At 51.0% G+C, this 21488-nt stretch overlaps 1 long non-coding RNA gene across 1 annotated transcript; it reads right to left on the bottom strand.

The window, feature by feature from the left end:
- Positions 1–79: 79 nt before the first annotated feature.
- On the bottom strand, positions 80–21467 carry LOC147575483 (uncharacterized). The gene is made up of 3 exons (XR_015242428.1): positions 20027–21467; positions 18514–18642; positions 80–1695 (listed from the first exon to the last, which is right to left on the bottom strand). It is a non-coding gene; the product is annotated as an uncharacterized LOC147575483 (long non-coding RNA).
- Between the last annotated feature and the right edge of the window lie 21 nt (positions 21468–21488).

The following is a 21488-nucleotide window of genomic DNA, read 5'->3' as shown; positions in this document are numbered from 1 at the left end:
GTGAGTGGCAGGATGCTGACCCAGGCCACTGGGTGGCTTTAGCTGCAGGTGCTGGGGAGTGCAGGCCCCCAAGTAAGGTAGCCAGAGATCCGTCTTTCCATCTGTCTTTTTTTTTTTTTTAATTTTAATTTTTGAGAGAGAAAGACACAGAGCATTGAGTGGGGGAGGGGCAGAGAGAGAGAGAGAGAGAGAGAGAGAGAGAATCCAAAGCAGGCTTCAGGCTCTGAGCTGTCAGCACAGAGCCCAATGTGGGGCTGGAACCCATGAACTATGAGATCATGACCTGAGGCCGGTCGGGACACTTAACCGACTGAGCAACCTCAGGCTCCCCTGTCTTTCCATCTCTTGGTCCTGCTTTCCTCTGGGTTGGTATCATCTCCAGGCCGGCCCTCCTCATATGAAAGTGAGATGCCAGCCCCACAGCAGGAAGTCCTGGGGTTGCATCCTGGGGAGAGGGTGTGCCACACAGGGCCACGGACCTGGTCCTGCAGACAGGGAAGGATCAGTCCCAGCCACACAGATGGGGTGAGGACAGTGTGCCCCCCCCCGAAGGAAACGGGGGAGCTTCCACTAGAATAAGGGACAGCACGATTTGTCTCCTAAGACTCCAGGAGACAAATGTGCTCCTACTCAGATTTGTGAATTTCCTTTTAGGAAATGTTAGCACGGAGGCCTCTCTCCTCTCCTGGCTGACCATTCAGGCACAGTGAAAAGTCACTGCAGCGGAGAGGGCCCCACACCATCCGTGGGCCTCCTACCCACTGCCCAGGCCTTCTGGGGGGGTGGGGGGGGCTCGGCCTTCCCTCCCTTCGCACGCAAGCCACAGCCCCTGCTGCAGTCCCAGAGGTCAGCTGCAGTCCCAGAGGTCAGCTTTGCTCCGTCCTGGGCGCTCACCGGTCCAAGCTGCCTGCTGAGAGAGGCTTTCCCTGGCCCCATGAGGCAAGAGTAAAAGAGCCACACAGCATTCCTCAAAACACAGCCTCTGCCTCTAGCACTGTGACAATATAGCCATTTTAGCCCCCCTTCCCCCTGCCGTTTCTGTCGCCTTCTAGAATAGGACGCTGCTGCTGCAGAGAGAGTTCCACAGAGAAGGCTGAGAGGCAGTGCCTGTGCAGTCCCTAGAAGCCTCCTCAGTAGAGCGTTTCCTATATAAGGAGGTCTCTGCCGAAAGCCCTGCCCTCCGCGGGTTGGGGCTGGGGCTGTGCAGATGCTCCAGGAGGAAGGAGAGGGCCCCACAAACTGCTCACATCTCGCTGGCTCGTCCAGCCCAGTCTTTCCAGCACCTTCCGAGGAGGAGCGAGGAGGAGCGGAGCGCGGGGCCTCTCCCTGACTGAGGGCTTGCGTCACTTCCCAAGGATTCTGCAGTCCTGGAAAGCCACCGCCTGGCTTCCAAAAAAGGAATTTTCACTGAAGTGCCTGACCCTGTTGACTCAGCTGGCGCCCTCACTCGGGCGGCGGCGTGCCCTTGTCCTCACCGGCTCCACAGGAAACCCTGGCCTGTTTTGCAGGGAGGGGAATTAAGCAAAAGGACGACGAGGAAGTGCCATCCCACCATCAAAAGGAGGATTCACTCAGAAGGACTACTTAGGGTTTGGGTGTTCTCTTCCTCTTACCCTGTGTGGTGCTTTCCGGGGATGGCCCAGGATGGGCTCTTGGGGAAGGCTCCCGGGGCCTCTAGGCTCCAATGCACAAGGCCTGTGAAGAGAGGCAAAAGCTGATTTTGCAAACATCAAAGGCTTCTGGGGCCCTTCGTGAGGCTTTTGATGGGAGAGAACCAGCAGAATAAAAACCTGCTTCCTGTCTGGGCAGGGTCCCAACAGGTGCAGCTCCCTCTGGTCTCTGGTTTGAATTAAGCAACACGCACTCCAAACTGACACTTTCTTGTTCTAATGTTAGTGTTTGCACAGCCCACATTTCGTCCGCTAGCTGGGAGAAAGGTGTGGTCCCCATGGTCAGCAGGAACGGCTGTGCTGCTGGTCAGAGACACTGCTGCTGGGTTTGGGATGTCACCAAAAGCTAAGTCAAGAGCTGAATCTGCTCCAGTGGCCTGTGTCCCTTTCAAGGGCTCAGGGTCTTTCCATGTACACTCAATTTACTGACTTCTAGAAGCACAGTTCAGAAAACAGGAAATCATCCCTATGAGCTCAGAGTTCATGACCTCCCATGTCTGTGTGTACCCCAATGTGTATTCGTGTGCCCCCCGTCTCAGTCACAGCTCCACGTCCCCACACATCCTGGCATCTCCACTGGGTAACCAGATGAGCAGGGGACAGAGGACAGGCTTGGCATGGACTGAGAGCATTAGCATTAAATATTCCCAAAGCCATTACCTCACTGCCAGAGATGGACCCCAGTTAGAATCATCCTGCTGTGAACAGACTTCCCTGTCATAAGACTCTTTATCTGTAAAATTAGGATTAAAACGAGGTGGGCCAGGGGCACTTGGGTGGCTCCATCAGTCGAGTGTCCGACTTCGGCTCAGGTCATGATCTCACAGCTCGTGAGTTTGAGCCTCGCATCGGGCTCTGTGCTGACAGCTCAGAGCCTGGAGCCTGCTTTGGATTCTGTGTCTCCCTCTCTCTCTGCCCCTTCCCTGCTCATGGTCTGTCTCTCTCCTTCAAAAATAAATAAACATTAAAAAAAATACAAAAAATGTTTTAAAAATTTTTAAATGAGGTGGGCCAGGAAGTCCATACTCCCAGACAGGTCTTTCTTGGCACAGGTTTAAAAAAATGTTAACAGGGGCGCCTGGGTGGTTCAGTCAGTTGGGGGTCCGGCTTTGGCTCAGGTCATGATCTCACGGTTCGTGGGTTCGGGCCCCGCATCAGGCTCTGTGCTGGTGGTGTGGAGTCTGCTTGGGATTCTCTCTCTCCGCCCCCCCCCCACCCCTGATTGTTCATCACTTGTGTTCTCTCTCTCTCTCAAATAAATAAATAAACCTAAAAAAATAATTAAAAAAAAATGTTAACAGAGCGCCTCTCATCAGCCTGGAACTTTCTGATTCACCATGTTCCTACTCTTCTGCCCAGCCCTGGAGAAGGTGTCTGTCGCCTGCTGGCCCCTGGACCCCAAGTCAGCGACCCTGCTATAGGCTTTGTCAGACAAGGATCTTAAAACCAGAATCCAATTCCTCCAAGGAAAGTTCTCTTCCTCCTCACAGCATGACAACTATATGCATTTCTTCCTACACAGCAAAGGTGTGCACGACTACTCTCCAGAGCTGCCCCCCTCACAGAGAGAGCCACAGCCTGGCCCTACGCCTTGCCCACCTGGGGACACGGGGTTGCTCTCCTTCAGAGCCCAGACCTAGGAGAATGTGGCCTTTCTCCGGGAAGCCACGCCTGGAGTGCTCGTGGCCCACAGACAGTGACCTGCCCCCAAGTCTGAGGGGTGCTGTTCTCACTCAGCAGAGTCTCCTGTCTCAGGCTCCCAACTACTCTGTGATAAATAAATCGTATGTGAAGAAAACTGGGGGGAACATCCCTCTCCTTCCTCTGTGAGGACTCCAGTTCCCTGTTACAACTATCTCAGTACCTACAAGGGAGCTGGAACCACCCTCATGAACAATTGCAAACACCTGGCTTGTCCTGGGGGTCCTCCCCGAGAAAAGCACAGTTCCGAGGGGGCTCCTTCCCCGATCTCAGAGAGGGGTCAAGGTCGAAATGTGCCACTGATAGCCACCCAGTGGCACAACGGGCCCCAAACTCTTTGAGCAGGTTTAAATCCCAGGCCACAGATGAGTGGACAAGGAGGGGACCTTTCTCCCCTCAACTTTGTGGGGTGGCAAACTGGGGAGATAAACCATACACACCATTCAAATGCATGTGGATTTTTATTTATTTTTTATTTTTTTAATGTTTATTTATTTTTGAGAGAGAGAGGGAGGGCCCGAGAGAGAGACAGGGAGAGATTCCAAGCAGGCTCCCCACTGTTAGCACAGAGCCTGACTCGGGACTCGAACCCATGAACCATGACATCATGACCTGAGCCAAAATCAAAAGTCGGACGCTTAACTGACTGAGCCACCCAGGTGCTCCAGAAGTGTGGATTTTTATATCTGATTGTCAATTCACCGCTTCTTACATCAAGCCTCTGTTCCACTGAGTGGTCATCCCCCCCCCCCCCCAACCTCACACCCAAGGAGCGCCAGATGCTCTCGGGGGTAATATGTCAAGGCACCATACTGGGTTGTGTCCCACCCAGGCTTCCCCACAAGGTGCCCACTGGCTGCAGTCTTTGGAGCTCAGCCTGTGAAGGTCATACTGAATCTCCCCGGCCCCTCCTGCTCAGAAACAGGTCCTCCCTGGCCCGGCCAGACATGAGGGCCCCCCACCCATACAACTGTGGTGTTGAGGCTCCTGGTCTGTGCCAGGCAAGGACAGCTGCAAGGTGTGCTGGCTTCTCGGCTCCACCAGGAGGGGGAGTACAGGTCCATGCACGTCTCAGCTCCCCAGGTCTTCTGACTCCAGGATCTAGGATCCAGGATTCAGGATCTGACCCTTCCTAAAAGCACTCCCATCTTTTCTAAGTGAACCCAGCCTCTTCTTCTAGTACTTCCTTAGCAGAGCAAAGACCAGACTACGGACTGGGCACTCCCTCCCGGGGGAGGCTGGAGGGGGGGTGGTTGTACACGCAGAAAAACTATCCTTGAAATCACTACCTTGGTCACAAATGCTGTGCCCCACACTCTCCTTGTCTACCTGGACATGATCCACAGGAAATCAATGAGGGGACAACTGAGGTGGGATGGCATTCAAGCCTGCCAACAGCAGCCTTACTGATACAGAGTTAGTCTTCAAACAAACAACATGAAACCTAAAGGGATGTTGCTTCCACTTGTTCCTGTACCTAAGTCACCTAAGGGTGATTTACCACTCCAAATGGCACTTCGCTTTAGAAGAGATTGCCTCTCTCCCCAAGGGATGAATTGTGCCCAGATGAGAGCACTTGGCTTAGGAGGACAGCTCCTGAGGGCCAACCAGTGGCCTCAACATGAGTCACAGATGACACGATGTCATGCGTGTGTGCAGAGACCCTCCCACCGCACCCAGGATGCTCATGCTCTGTCCTCACCCTTGGTATGAACACTCTGAGGGCTCACATCCCTCACAATGGCAGCTTATTCTAGTTGTGGAGGGTTTTGTTAGTTTTTTGTTTTCGTTTTTAGCCAAATATCTGGGTCCCTAAAACTTCCACCCACAGGTTCTACTTCTGCCCTCTGGAGTTATAAAGAATAAATCTTCCCTGCTTCCCCAGGCGGTGTCTTTAATCTCCGTGGACCCAGCCTGCACCCGCGGCCTGGGCCGGCTCTCCGGCCCCCCAGCACGGACCCCCCAGCCAGAAGGGAGTGCTCCTGGTGGCCCAGGCTCCTTCCATCAACTCGGACTTCTCTGCCAGGGTGGCCGGGGGGGCAGCTGGTAACAGTACAAGCTTTTGAAAGGCACAGGACGAAGGCAGATGGGGTTGGTGACTTGGGGGTCCCGGCTCAGAGTGCACTGCTCCAGAGGGGTCTGGGGCAAGTGCCAGAGCAGAGCAGCGAGGGTGAGGAGAGGGCATGCGGGGGAGAGGGCATCTGCCAGCAGCCGGAGGAGCTTCTAGGGGCGGAGGGGGGAGGGGGAGGTGTCTCAGCCGCCAGTGCAGGAGGGATCTCTCTGGAATCCCTCCCTGGGCGACTTCTAAACCTCTGGGACAGCGAGAAGATCCCCTGCCAGTCTCCCCCCCCCCCCCCCCCCCCCCCGCCAGTCCTGGGACCCTGGAAACCTCAGCGCGGTCTTTGGAGTGTGTGTGCTTATGCAGGTGTGAATGCATGCTGTGTGCATGTTTGCGCGTGTGTGTGCTCACGAGTGCTGTGTGTGGGCATGTGCATACTGTGTACATGTGCGCATGCTGTTAACACGTATGTGTGCGCCTGCCATGTGCGTCTGTGCCCCTGTGTTGTTAGTGGAGAGACTTGAAACTGCTGAAGAGTTCATGTGGGAGGTAGGAGGGGAGGGAAAGCCCAAAGGTCTATTCTTTCCGTTATAACCTTATTTAAATATGAACAAACACAAAATCAGATAGGAACCCTCTTTTCTGACTGCTTCTGTACAAATATTTTTTTCAAACTTACATAACAAACATAAACAAAACTGGGGGAAAACACTAAATTCAACTCAACAGCATTAATTTAATGTAGATGAAGTTAAACTGCATCTTGGAATGGACCTCTGACTTGCTGTATGAGGACTTTGTGTTGCTCAGATCACTGCAAAGCTTGCCTTCCTACAATACTGTCCCACCGTCTACCAGCACCTAAAACAGCATCTTCACATAGAAAGTGCCCAAGGGGCGCCTGGTGGCTCAGCTGGTTGAGCATTGGACTCTTGATTTTGGCTCAGATCATGATCTCAGCCCCCTCCCCCCCCCTCCCTCCACCATCAGGCTCTGTGCTGGCAGCATGGAGCCTGCTTGGGATTCTCTCTCTCTCAAAATAAATAAATGACTTTAAAAAAGAAAAAGACAACAGAGGTGCCTGAGTGACTCTGTCAGTTAAGCCTCCAACTCTTCTTTTTTAAGCTGCCAGCGCAAAAGCCGATGCCTTTGTGGGGCTGGAACTGTGAGATCATGACCTGAGCCAAAGTCAGACACTTTAACTGTCTGAGCCACCCAGGTGCCCCTGAGCCTCCAACTCTTGATCTTGGCTCAGGTCATGATCTCACGGTTTGTGATTTCAAGCCCCATATAGGGCTCTGTGCTGACAGCATGGAGCCTGCTTGGGATTCTCTCTCCCTCTCTCTCTGCCCCTCCCCTGCTCTAAATTAATAAATAAATAAATAAATAACTTAAAAATAGACCTCAAAGTTCTAAGGGTCATCTGTCTTGTATGGTTAAAGTAACAAACATATTTAAAAATTAATTTTTAGGTGTGACAATGGTTACATTCCCAAAAAAACTCACTACCTTTTAGAGCTACAAACTGTAATATTTACAGACGAAGTAAATGATATCTGGGAAGTGCTTCAAGATACATGGGAGTTGGGGCACCTGGGTGGCTCAGTCGGTTAAGTGTCCGACTTCAGCTCAGGTCGTGATCTCACGGTTCGTGAGTTCGAGCCCCGCATTGGGCTCTGTGTTGACAGCTTGGAGCCTGGAGCCTGCTTCAGATTCTGTGTCTCCCTCTCTCCCTACCCCTCCCCTGCCCACACTCTGTCTCTGTCTCTCTCAAATATAAATAAACCTGAGCACTGGGTGCTGTATGGAAACCAATTTGACAATAAATTTCATATTTAAAAAAATAAATATAAATAAATAAATGTTAAAAAAAATTTTTTTAAAGTGATTGGAAATTACCGAAAATATTTGACAAATTATACTACAAATTACATCACATGATTGGCAGTGTTATAATATATTGTTTTGTTTAGCTATGAATAAAAAGAAACCATTTTGTATTTTGATGGATTGGTTAAAGTATTACTGTACTAGCTCTTGGCATTTTTTTAATATTGTCCTGTGTTTGCCAGACATAGATGTTCTCCTCAAGACTCATACAATATATAGGTGCTAGTTCCAATTCTACTATTTTGCTAGCTGTGGTGACTTTGGGGCAGTTGATAGTGCTACAATTTACTTCGTCATCTGTAAAATGGGTGTAATGCTATTTTGCCTTCCCCAGAGCACGGTTATAAGAATTGAATAAGATAATAAATGCTAAAACGGGGCAAAAATATAACCCAAACAGTAAAGTTGTATTAAATAATGGCAGGAATCGACGTAGTCCCTGGTTGTTGGGAAAAATGACAAAAATAAGAACAAAAATATCTAAGGCAGGTCACAAGTGAGAAAAATAATTATAAAAACAAACACTCGGATTAACTCAATTGATCAGACCTGAGAAACAATTTCCTCCCTGCTGCTCTCAGAGAAGACTGCTCCCATGAGCTCCTGGGGAGATGGTTCTTTTCCTCTGTCCTGGTGCATATGGTCTTGCTGGGCACAGGAGCCCCGGGATGGCAGACTTGGCATGCTGGCCTGGCCCCGACCCCTCTCCCAGTCGTCAAGATGAGAACATGATCAAGTAGCCACTGCCCCTTTGGCAGGACTGACCCTGCCCTACAGCCTGGAGCCACCTGCGGATGACCTACAGCCCCGAGCACAGCTGCCCAGCCAGGGGCGGCCACAGGAGCAAGAAAAGAAAAGGAAATGCCCGTGGCTCAAGCCACTGTGTTTTGGGGTTTCAGCAGCAGTAGATGCAACCCCCAGATGCCAGAGTCCAGCGCTTGTCTTGGTTGTCTGGACCCTGCCTTTCGGTGGCGGGAGCATTCTTCCTGTTCTTCAGGTGAGACAAACATGCCCTTCTTTGAGGAACAGCTAGTACCCAACTCTACAGTGTTTTCATGGAGCGGCCAAAGGTAAAACTGTCCGTGTGTCACATGGCCCAGGTCAGTCCAAGAAGCATCTGTGGTCCCTGCCACCTAAAACATCCGAGAGACCAAACCAAATGGAAACAAGAGGAAGAGCGCAGGGCAGCAGCTGGGTCACGGCCCTCTCTGCTCCTGTGGCTGTGCCGTGATCATGTCCCCCCTTTTGTTCTGAGTAGTCATGTCAGGCGGGGCTCAAAGCAGGAAAAGCAGTCATTCTAGACAGCCCCAGCAGAAAAGGGTCTCCCACGGGGAATTAGACGCTCATGTCATCGGGATGGCTCGAGTCAGGGCTGCCTGGGCTTTGCTGCCATTGCACCTCAACATGCCCACTGGGTCCAAGGTGGGTCTTCTGGGGTCCTGCGGGGTGGCGGGAAGAGCGAGAGGCAGTTCCACTTCCAAACCGGGCCCCCCAGCATCTCATGGCCATTGGCCATTTGCAACCAGAGACAAGGAGGGCAAAAATTCAGTTCAATTTTCCAACCCCTTCTTCTAGAAGGAAGGTGGTTTGAAGGGCCCACATGAAGGTTTCTGCCCCTGTTGGTTCAGGCATGTTCCAAGTAACTTCTTTAAATTTTTTAATGTTTTTATCATTATGAAATATTTCCCTAGGTTGAAGATAGTCGTATTTGGTTTTCGTAATACGATTCAGCCCCTCATCATCATGATTACCCTGCAGATGAAGTAGCCTAGAATCTGGAATTTAGGGACCTTTCTCAGTGTCCCACCAGTGCCAGTTCAGGGCTCCAGGCACCTTGATCCACTTCCTCCTGGATCCCAGGAGCCAGTGGATGCCTGGCATGGGGCATGGCAGGTGGCAGGCACCATAGGTGCTTGGGAAGGCAACATCCTTTACATTGAGGAGAAAGAAAGACGTACCGGAAATTCAATACACTATCTTCAAAATACCTGACCCATTTATTTTCCCACTTATCCCTGAAAAAAGCCAATAAAGCCTTTACTATAAATCTGACAAAACACACCCTTTTCTTTCTTTTCTTTTCTTTTCTTTTAAATCAGGAAGAGGTGTATTGTCACCTGTTTAAGAAATACTTCCATATTGGGGCCTCTGGGTGGCTCGGTCGGTTGAGCAAGTTGAGCATCCGGCTCCTGATCTTGGCTCCGGTCATGATCTCACGGTTTGTGGGTTTCAGCCCCACATCAGGCTCCATGCTGACAGCATGAAGCCTGCTTGGGATTCTCTCTTTCCCTCTCTCTGCCCCTCCCCACTCACGTGTGTGTGCTCTCTATCAAAAAATAAATAAATAAACTTACAAAAAAGAGAAATACTGGGGCGCCTGCGTGGCTCAGTCAGTTGGGCGTCCGACTTTGGCTCAGATCATGATCTCGCGGTCCGGGAGTTCGAGCCCCACTTCAGGCTCTGGGCTGACAGCTCAGAGCCTGGAGCCTGTTTTGGATTCTGTGTCTCCCTCTCTCTCTGACCCTCCCCTGCTCATGCTCTGTCTCTCTGTGTCTCAAAAATAAATGTTTAAAAAATAATAATAAAAAAAAAGAGAGAAATACTTCCACACGAAGCTAGGTCTAATTTGCATATGTTTCAAATTTTCTGTAATGGAAAGGGGTTTTTTATTGATTTTCAATGCTGCCTCTGTCCTAGGGCGCTATGAGTGAGGCAAGCCCTTCCTCTAACCACAGATCTGACCACAGCCCTGCCCCTCCACGTTTCTGGAGAGAAGCCCCACCTGTCCCAGGCTTAGCTTTCAGGGGTGGGCCACAGGGACACCCTGGGGTCTTAGTGCAACTGAAGCCCAAGGCTCTCCCTCTGCAGAGCGTTCTTGCTATGCCCTCTCCTCTGATGGCCCCGAGGCCAGCCAGTAGCCAAATCACCTGTGCGTCACACTGTGCCGTCTGCCCAGCCCTGCCGCCTGGACCCTGGCAATGGCAGGGTGGAGCTGGCCTTACCTTGTTCTAGAAACAGAAAGGGAACCAAGGGCACCCACATCACCCCAGGCTGTGACATGAAAAAGGCATTTTTTTTTCTATTGGTATCCTCGCACTACATTTCCAGCGTCCCTACAACAACAGTCAGGGGCAGGGCTGGGCATCCTCAGCTGTCTGGGCGTCACCCACCTGCTGTGGCATTCCTCAGGCCTGTTGCTGCCTGCCAGGCCTGGCCTAGAAGGCAGATGGCCACATAAAAATAGTCGGGGAGCCCTTGAGGTGCCACTTCTCCAGCTGCTCTGTTGAGTGGAAGCCAGAGGAGACAGGGGACAAGGCATGGCCTCCATCAGGACTTCGGAGCAGAGGCCGGCTGCTCAGTGCATCCATGTGGTGGGTCAGTGCAGGCTCTGGTCCAGCGAGGATGCACAGGAAGGGCAGGGCCAGAGAGAAAATCTCACCCCACAAGGAAAGCCTCGTGACCCCCCGCTATCCCTGGAATAAGCACTGGACAAAATAATCCTTCCTGTTTCATCAGTTTCCAATCAATTCTACTGCAGCTGAAACACTTCTGTTGCATTATGCCAGTGTAAATACAGCCACTGATTCCGGGCCCCATTTCTTCTTTAAGAATAGGATCTGGGGGCACCCAGGTGGCTCAGGCCATGATCTCACAGTTCATGAGTTCATGAGTTCATGAGTTCGAGCCCTGCATCGGGCTCTGTGCTGACAGCTCAGAGCCTGGAGCCTGCTTCGGATTCTGTGTCTCCCTCTCTCTGCCTCTCCGTCCCTCTCTCTCCCTCTCAAAAATAAAATAAAACATTTTTTTAAAAAGCTAGAATCTAGGCGATGGGAGTCACTAATCAGCAGGCATAAAGTGTCAGTTGAGCAAGATGAGTCAGTTCCAGACATCTGCTGTACAACCTTGTATCCACAGTCAATAAATGATACAGTGTATGCTTTGCGAAGAGGGTAGATCTCACGTAAAGTGTTCTCCCTACAATATAGTAGAACTTAAAAGAAGACAAGAAAAAGCAACAGAGTCTAAGAAGAAGCCCGAGGCCAGGACAAGTTACTTGGCCTCTCTCAGACTTGCATTCCTCATCTGTAAGAGAGTGAATAATACCTGCCTGGAGAAGGACAATCTTTACATGAAATGCATTGAATAAAGCATGGTGCTCCCTGCCTGGAGCACCGGGGACACAGCATCAGATGGCTTGATCTCTCCCGATTAAGTGAATGAGCCATATAGCCTATACTTGGCAGTTAGTCACAGATACACTTTGGTAGGGATAGAACAGAACCAGGAGACGAGCTGTCAGGGTGAGTGGAGAGTGACGCTTTCTGAATCACCAGGCCAGGCCAGCTGAGAAGCGAGGGACGGGCTGCCACAAAATTCCTGAGAACAGCTGAGGCAGCTGGGAGCTGGTGGGCTCCCGTTTGAACTGAGCTGAACTCTCCAAATAGCCTTCTCTTCCCCTAGACAAGGAACAAGAATGGCCCATTGCTTTGGTCCGGAAGTTCAGGGTTTGCAGGCATCTTCACGTACCTCACCTCGGGTGCTCCCAGCGAGCCTGTCAGGTGGAAGGGCTCACCCCATCCCAGAGCCCTGGAGCAGTGGCCACAGGGCTTGTGGGAAGGCAGAGGGCTGGACCCCGCTGCCCCACCTTCCCAGATGCCCACCACCTAGATGGAAACTCAGCTCCTAACCAGAGCGGCGGGGGATGACTAGCAACAAAACTCAGGCAAAAACTCACTGATCAGAATCAGCTGTGAACCGTTATGACTCTTTTTAAATGTTTATTTTTGAGACAGTGAGTGTGCACGTGTGTGTGCGTGCGTGAGCAGGGGAAGTAAAGTGAGAGAGAGGGACAGAGGATCTGAAGCAGGTTCTGCAGTGATAGCACAGAGCCCCATGCGGGGCTGTGAGATCATGACCTGAGCCGAAGTTGGACACTCAACCGATGACCCACCCAGGCACCCCCTGACTCTGGTTTTAAAATGCCATCTCGGGGCACCTGGGTGGCTCTTGATTTCGGCTCAGGTCATGATCTCACAGTTTCTGGGTTCAAGCCCCACATCAGGCTCTGTGCTGATAGTGCGGAGCCTGCTTGGGATTCTCTGTCTCTCTCTCTCCTTCCAACTCTCTCTCTCTCTCTCTCTCTCTCTCAAAGTAAATAAACTTCAAAAGAATAAAATGCCATCTGAATTTGTATTTAATTCTGAGAAAACCCTGGTGGAAACCTCTTTGTTTAGGGAGGCATTACTAAATTTTTCACGATTTCCTGTCATGACATTCTGAGTCCTCCCTTCAGAATAGGAAAGTTCTCTGCACTGGAAATTTTCTTACACTCTTATTTTCTTCATTTACCATCACTTACTGGCTGCATTTGCATGTTAAGTAGTATGCTGAGTATTGTGGACACCAGATAGGAGGTCTAGTCTCTAACCTTGGGAACTTACAGTCTCGTCCAGGAGGTAAGACTGCTAAATGTGGAACACCTGGACAATCTGGTCATGGGGACATTCAGTGAGCACACGATACTGGCCCTGGTGCAGACACACAGGGCAGACTGGAAGTTCATGACATGCCTGTGTGGCGATGTCATGTCCAACCGGAATCTGGGACCAGAAGAAAAACACATCACATTATTCCAGCCTGGAGATGGGGACGATGCACATTAAGTTAATCCATCCCACAGGGGTAAACAGCAAAAACCTGAACGTTCCCGTGTGTGCTTCTAGTTGTGAAAATGCAGTCGAGGTTTAAATATCTTTGCTGGCACCATGTCATTATGTAACAGCTGAGTTAGTGAGAGGAAGGGCTGGGGAAAAAAAGATGAACGGGTCCAAACAATCCGGACCCCTCCTGGCGCAGGGAGAGGCAAGCTGACACGTGCCGGGAGGAGGTGAGGGAAATGGCCTGAGGGCCTCTGACAGAGGTGACAAGCAGAAGTCCCAAAGGTGGCTGGAGCACATTGCCGGGGCTCCCAAGCAGAAGACACAGGTGTAAATCAGACCAACAAACAGAGGTGACGCTGAAGGGAACAAGAAACAAGCAGCAGGCGCTGCAGGGGGAGAGTCTCAGCTCCTCAGGAGGCTTGGGCTGCAGAGAGAAAGCTCAGAGGCTCAGGCTAGGGGGACTCACAGCAGTGTCCAAATCACGGGGAGACAAAATTCTGTGGCTGAGCCAAAGGTCAAGGCTCGGGGCGGGGATAAATTCAATCTTTTTCCAGGAATCAACGGACGCAAGTTTAGGCCCATAAAATTTTTATCACAAAAAATGTATCCTGGCATGCATACAAATGCTCACTGGATTCATTACAAACAAGATGCTAGAAACTATGGGTCAACCTCAGGAGGAGAAGCCGGAGGTCTCAGGAGGTCCCCAGGAAATCCCACTCCTTGGGACTTGCAGCTCTTTGCCCCAAAGCTGGGTTGCACCATGGTGGTCGTCTTCACTACTGGGGACTCCCAGCCTTTCTAGAAGACCCCTCATCTCATTAGAATGGGACCTCTGAGTCCTGAGCATCTTAGCCGATCATTCTCACGCTTTCTGGCGGGGGGTGGGGGGGGGTGTCTGATCTGCCTGTACAAGTAATTCTTGTTGCAATTCTCCTTTCAGTGATGTCTCCCCCAGACCTGCCCTCTCACACTTCTGGGCAGACTCATTCATTCACTTCCATCACTTTCTTCCTTCATATTAACATGAAACAAATTGTGCCAAGTCATTGAATAGTAAGAACGATGGCCATCATTATTTGTTCCCAGCACGTCACATCGGTATAATTGTTACTTCTTTGTCTGCTGCAGAGGTTACTAATACTTCATGACGATTACAATCAGAATCCATAGCACAGTGTCTGGGATGTAGTAAGCATGTGACATTTGTTGAAGAAAAGAGTGAGTAAATCAATGAATCATCAACACTCAAAATAGCATCCTACGACAGAACCAGACAACAGACTGATACGGCTGTGACCTTGGAGCTTTGATACCCCAGGCCCTGCCAGGGAGCGGGTCCAGCGGGGCAGAGGGAGAGCCCAGGGAGAGACAGGCGTGGGTGCTTCCACTGGCAGATATGTCAGTGGAAACGCGTGGCCCGTTTTCTCTGTTTCTCCTTCTCCTTTTACCCATGAAAGTCCGTCTGCCAGTCTGTCTCCTCCCGTTTGTCCTCTTCCTGCCCTCTCTTTTCCCTTACTAACACATAGAATTCAACACTTACTGTTATATCACCAGGTAAATATTTGTTTGATTTTAAACAAAAAGGAATTAAGTATTTCTCTCTCTCTCTCTCTCTCTCTCTCTCTCTCTCACACACACACACACACACACACACACACACACACATCCTTTCAAATCACATAATCACTTAAATCAATTTGTAGGGGCACCTGGGTGGCTGTTAAGTGGTTGTTAAGTGTCCAACTCTTGATTTCGGTTCAGGTCATGATTTCGCGGTACCTGAATTTGAGCCCCACATCAGGCTCTGCACTGACAGTGTGGAACCTGCTTTGGATTCTCTCTCTCCCTTTCTCTCTGCAACCCCCACCCCTTCTCTCTCTCAAAATAAATAAAATACACTTTAAAAAACTATAAAAATGTTTTGAAAAATCAATTTCTATTTTACTCAGTCCAAACTTAATTTTTTATAGCCCTATGACTGCAACAAAACAAGGTTGTCTTCCGCAACTCTAGGGCTGAGAGATTAATCATTTATAAGGTACCTACTTTAAGCCAAACATGCTGAGTGCCTGTCGTATGGCAGACGTCAAATGAAAAGAACCTTTACATTCCCAACACACAATGCGCCCAACAATCCTGTAAGACTGGAATTATATTCCCCGTTTCCCCATGTGGCAGAGCTGAAATTAAACCCTCTGACCAATCTCCAAGCTCCATGATACACTAGTGCAAGTCACTTCACTTTATTAGCGGGAGAGTTGGGTGCTCTAACATTCCCAAGGAGAGGACACTGCAGAAGTCACATAGAAATGGAAAGAAAACTCTTTGCAAATGAAGTCCCAGGAGGAAGGGGAGAGTAAAGTGACCAGGTGGGGTCTATAGAGTTGTGTCAGGGAAGCTTCCTTCACCCCAGGGCAGACTCCAGACAGACCTTTCTCAATGGCATGCAGGGGGCGGGGCTCCCAGGGATCCCACCTCTCTAAACGGGGCAGGGCCCCACACCTTCATTCACACACACCAGACCTCAAGTCTCTGCCAGGTGCGCCTCCAAAGCATCTCTTCTTTAAGGGAAAAGCACAGGTTTTGTCTCTCTCTCAAAGAATTCCAGGCATCCCGGGACAGGGAGAGGAAGTTTGGGGGCTCGTGAGGATCTCCCTCCTCCACTAAGAGATTCTCACCCTCAGGTTGCAATGAGCTCTTCTTCCCTGCAGGGAGACTCTCTGGGCCTCTCTTCTGGATAGAGGACTGACAACATGGATCTAAAGCCTTGTAATCATAGCATTTGATCCAGCAACTGCACTTTTAGGAACAAATCTTCAATTCTAAATTCAAAAATATTGCACGCACAAAGATGTCTGTTGAAGCATTATTGAGAGTAGTGGAAAACAGGAAACGACCCAAATAGCCAAACAGAAGGGAATAATTGAAAGAATAATTAGAATAATAATTAGAATACTCTATAAGATGTTGCACAGTTAGTAAGGATGGTTTTATGAGGCAACAAACAAACCTGAAGAAGCTATGTTTACAAAGTTCATTGTTTTAAAGCACACAGGCAACGTGAACCTAATGAAGTTTAAGAAAACTAGTTGTAGAATAAAACATTACCAGGAAAGGTTGCTGGAAGGGAGGTGGGCAGGGGATGGGCTAAATGGGTGATGGGCATTAAGGAGGGCACTTGTTGGGGATGAGCACTGGGTGCTGTATGTAAGTGATGAATCACTGGGTTCTACTCCTGAAACTAATATTACACTATATGTTAACAAAAAAAAAAAAAAAAAAAGACTGCCAAGAAATGTGTCAAAATGTCAATTAATTAATTAACTAATTGATGGTGTTTGGGGGTGGATTTTGTCTTTTGTTTACTTTTCAGTCTTTTCCAAGTTTTGTCAAGTTTGTCTATTACTACCCCACCCCTTTTTAAAATTGTGGTTTAAAGAAAGTGCTTAACATGCAATGTACCACCTTCACCCTTGTTAAGCATACAATTCAGCAGCATTCAGGACATTCACAATGTCATGCGACAACTCTCCAGAATTTCCATCTTGTAAAACTCATCTACTAGTTTTCAATGGAAAAATAACATAAAGATTATTTTTAAAAATATAAACTGCCCAAGACTAGTCCTGAAAATTGCCGTGCTTCAGCTGGTTTTAAAAATCCCTAGATGGGGGCGCCTAGGTGGCTCAGTCGGTTAATCATCTGACTTCGGCTCAGGTCATGATCTCACCACTCCCTCATGAGTTGGAGCCCTGCATAGGGCTCGGTGCTGACAGCTGGGAGCCTGAAGCCTGCTTCAGATTCTGTGTCTCCCTCTCTCTCTGCCCCTCCCCCACTCACACTTTGTTTCTCTCTCTCTCTCTCTCTCAAAAATAAATTAAAAAATTAAAAAAAAAAAAATCCCTGATGAAGGCACCTTTCGTTACTTCCCCTTGCCTCCAGCCTAAGTCACCTGGCTGGGATATTCCAGAACCCCTTCTCCTGGGCAGCTCCCCATGAGGGCCTCTGCCTCCTCCCAGCACTTCTCTTCCCTCCTCCACAGTGCTGGGCTGATTGCTGTGGCCTCAGCCCCTAACCCCACACACCCTGCAGTGTGTGTGTGTATGCAAGATAAGGGGCCAGGGTGAGGGAGAGTGAGGGGGGAGGTCCCATGAGTGTGGCCTTGGGGTCCTGGGGGAGCCCTAGATGTTTGCACTCAAGATCTTTGCATCTGGTCACTCCACCCCCCACTCATGTTGCTGAGGAAGTAGCTGAGGCTTCCAGATCCCAGGGTCAGATCCCAGAGTTCTGTCACCTCACACAGAGCCCTTCCTTCTAGAACATACTGAAGACTTATATTGTGCACAGTATCAGGGAAAATGGTCAGTGTTAGAGCTGATTCCATGACTGGGAAAATAGCAAAGTTAGGTTGGCCTGGGTAAAGCCATTTGACTGTAGTAGCAAGACATGCTGTCCATTTTTACCTCATTGTCACACAACATGGCAACAATTCCATTCCCATCAGATAGATGTCACATCATGTTTGTTATACAGTTGATTTACTACACTCAGTTCTGTGCACGAATGTCTACTCTTCATTGTGTGCTTCATGGATATACGCTCACTGCTTTCTTAGAAATAGGTGAAATGGGACAATGAGGTCGCATTTTGATCAGCTGGCTCCTGAATGATTCAAGTTAGGACAGGTATTGATCAGTTACAAGAAGTGAGAGCTACAAGGGAATTTTAAGATCATCTGGTCTTACTCTCTCCCTGGCTAGTGAGGAAACAGATTTTATGTAAACCTGGAACTTCCAGGATGCAGGGTTAAGAGTCACAGTTAACTTTCCGATCCACTTCCCATGTAGAACAGAACAGGCAGCCCCACACCACGTGCTGTTCCTGTCACACTCCAGGGAATTAGCGATTCCATAAAAACAAAGATATCTTCTAATCACACATCCCAAACCTGTCCCCTCTAGCAAAGGTATGTAAAACAGGATCTTTATCTTTGTTCCCAACCCAACACAAAAGCGGCCAGAGGAGGAGCCTGGGTGGGTGTGCCCCGTTATCTGATCACCATTGTCCAGATGAACTCATAGAAACTCAAAGGGGGGTTGGGGAGGGGGCTGCAGGTGAGAGTTGGGCCCAGCCTTCTCAGTTCTTTGGCCCTTGGCTTATCCATCTGCCTAGAGGTGTCAGGCAGCTTTAGCAGCTTACTGGCTCCCAAACCAGCATGGCACCCGGAACACATTTATGTTGGTGGGACTGGATTAGATCCAAAGGACCTGTGCCCCTAACTGCCCAGTCAACATTGCGGGGGCACCCCAGAGCTCTAGAATGAATGGGGATTCACATCTTCTCTCTCTCATCCCACTTGACTTAGAATGGGTTAGAGAGACTGTGCCATTTTCAAAGACCTGTAGCCTTTGGCAGCCCTTCCTGGACGTCTGCTTCCTCTCTTAGAGGCCCTTTTTCTCAGCCACATGGAACTTTGTACTCATCCATCCCTTCTGTGTGCCCATGAAGGGAAAACAGCTCCCTATCGTACCTTTGGAGGCAGCTTTTTACCAAGGGAAGCTGCGACTGTGGCCAAGACGTCTGTGTCCTCCGTTCACTAGACTATTTCATTCACCGTTCCTTCCTGGCCACCATCACTGCATCTGAGAAGCTTACCAACCTGTGGGAGAGTTGAGAAGATAATACAATAATAATATAACAGCCATTGTTAACATGTTGCCACACACAAGAGGGTCCAGGCCTTGGGCTGCACCTCTTCCTGCATGGCCCCTGGGTGCCCACTCAGGGCCCAGACCACTGCTTCAGCACCCAGGATGGGAGGATGCCCTTCGCAAACATCCCAACCTGCTTCCAGGATTCCCACCCCCCCATGGTTGACAGGGACATTGATGTGTAGGAAGGAGTGGCCCAGGGATGGCTGTGTGGGGGTTGGGGGGACTGGGGTGTTCACAGGAGCACAGGAGGCTCTTCCCAGTGTGGGATGGAGGTGGAAGGGGAGAGGGGGGACAAACTGAAAGTTAGGGCTGGAGGCTGGAGGCTGGAGGCTGGAGGCTGCAGGCTGGGAGCGTTTACTTGGAGTCAATAATTCAATTGGGCAATGACAACAAGCAGCCTAAATAGGTGCTGACTACTCAGGAGAGGACAGCCGGCTCATCTCAGGCTTAACGTTTGATGACAGAGTGTGGGCAAGGCTGTGAGCCCCTCACTTGCTTTCCTGGCATTGCAGAGGGTGAGGGAGGGGGTCAGGGCCAGAGACCCCAAGGTTAAAGAAGTTAATCCTTAAAACTGGAAACATTTGTAAAACTCCAGAAAAAAAAAAAAGTTTAAAGTTCTCCCCCTCTTTCCAAGCACAGACCCACATTCGGACTTTCCCAAAGTGTTCATATATCTAAAAAGAAACTGCTGGTGCGGGGAAAAGAGCATTGTGGCTTCCTCTTTGTGTGGCATTTCCATTTGGCCTGGGAGGGGGTCCAGTCCAGGCCTTCCGGAGTCTCCCTACCTAAACTGCTCACACAGGGAAACTCATGCAAAAGTCTCTGGTGGCTGTACATTCCAACTGAAGGTGCCACAGAATCAGAGTCCCTCAGATAATCCTTTCGTTTTCCACATGAATAAACTGAAGCCCAGAGAATTTGAGTGAACACAAAGCTAATTGGAAACGGAACTGGAATTGAAATCCAAGTCAACCTGACTCACGCCGGTAGTCACTCCTTTCTACCACACAAGACCGCCTGGAAGAGGAAGGATAGCACCCCAAGCGCCTAATTCACGCCCAGAAGTAACCTTGATTCCCCAAGGGAATACGCTGAGTATCTGCTGCCCGGGCACAGGAGTGAGTGAGCCCTGCCAGCTGGAACTGTCCATAGGAACGGACTGGAGAGAGTTCTAGGTGTGGGTGTAGGTGGTGAGCATGCAGCAGAGGGGCCCAGGCTGGGTGGGGCAGACACTGGGGGGAGGGGAAGAACCAGGCAGCTGAGCAAGGAGGGTAGGGGCCAGAGCCTAGAGAACCCGGATGGCAGCCCCTAACAAGTGGGGACTGTTACCTGCTGGAGGGTGTGAAGAAAACAGGTGCCCAGGGCGGGGGCTGTCCAGCAAACACTGGGAAGCAGGAGGAGCAGAGTTCAAAGACAGATCAGGGCTGCACCAGGTTATGAAAGAAATATGGAGCCATGCCTTGCATAGAGAGTCGTCTCCTAGTCCCCAGAGAGGGCCTGGTTCATTTGGTTGGAAATCTGCCTGCCTTCTGGGGGCCCCTTGAGGATGGAGAAGAGAGACCTGTATGATTAAACATTCCTTCTAACGTCCTCACTCCTCCAGAGCTGCGTTTACTCAAAGAACATCCGCAAAGGCACACCTCCCTCCCAACAGCAGAAGGCAGTTCCTGGCACCCAGGAATAGAGAAGGCTACGGAGCCGGCAGGGGTAGAACCTGGCCCTCTACGCTCTCCTGGGGCCAAAGAGCTTTTCATCGCTGATTCCCAGTAGAGAGGCTTCCTAGACGACTGTGTGGGGTGCGTGTGTGTGCGTGTGTGTGTGTGTGTGTGTGTGCGCGCGCGCGCGTGTGTGTATTCATTGTCAGATGGAGCCAGGTATTCACTTTAAATCCCACTACAAATGATTCAGAGTTGTCGAAATGGAATGATATCTGTATTTCCAGACGGAGAGGCGCGAAATCGAGGACATAAGAACAAAAGCCCGCGCGGTTAGATGTGTGTGTGTAGGGGGTGCGGGGGACGAGTGTCACAGTCACACTGAAAAACTCCACTTTCATGTCCCAAAGCACTTCTCCCGGCAGGGTTTAACCCCGCGGCGCGGGAGGGGGGCCGGCGAGGACCTAGCGCACCCGCAGCTGCAGAGCGCCCTGGGCCGGCCCCGCCAGGTCCGCGCGGCCCTGGAACCTGCCCCCCTCCTCCCGAGCGACTCTGGGTGGGACCCCGTCTGCCCTCGGCGGCTCAGCGGGAACAGCCTCCCTCCGGGAAGGGCCAGCGGGGGGGGGGGGGGGGGGGGGGAGGCAGCAAAGTGGGACACGGAGGGGCCGGAGCCCTGTCCTTCCCGCCTGCCTCCCCACTTTTAAAGTCTCCACCTTCTCATCCTATCTCGGTTCCCAAACCCGCTTCGGTGGGCGCCCCAGGGACTGGCTCATTTCCCGGCCAGGCCAGGCTTCCCCAGCAAGGGGTCCCTCGGCTCCCCTTTCTGTTCTCTCTCCCAGGACTGCGCGGCGTCGAGGCGGCCCCAGGAAGAGGGCCCAGAGGGAGGCGAGCCTCGGTGGGGCACCGGCGGCGGGGTGCAGGGGGAGGTAGGCCTGGGGGACGAGGAGCGGGAGCCCGGCGGAGAGTAGGGAGGCGCCAGGCCCGCCAGGACCGGAGGAGGCGCGGCCCGAGAGGGCGAGGCCAGGGGTGGGGGCGCGCGAGGAGCTGGGGAGCCGGGGTTGCGCGGGGACCGCGGGGGCGGAGGGGGCGCGGCCGGGGAGGGCGAGGCCCGCAGCTATTGGTCCGGGAGGCCCGGG

The sequence above is a fragment of the Puma concolor genome, chromosome D3 (genome assembly GCF_028749965.1).
Source record: "Puma concolor isolate L17-30 chromosome D3, mPumCon1.1.hap2, whole genome shotgun sequence".
Classification (NCBI taxonomy): domain Eukaryota; kingdom Metazoa; phylum Chordata; class Mammalia; order Carnivora; family Felidae; genus Puma; species Puma concolor.
The sequence above is the reverse complement of the archived record's forward strand: the minus strand, read 5'-3'. Positions and strand labels throughout refer to the sequence as shown.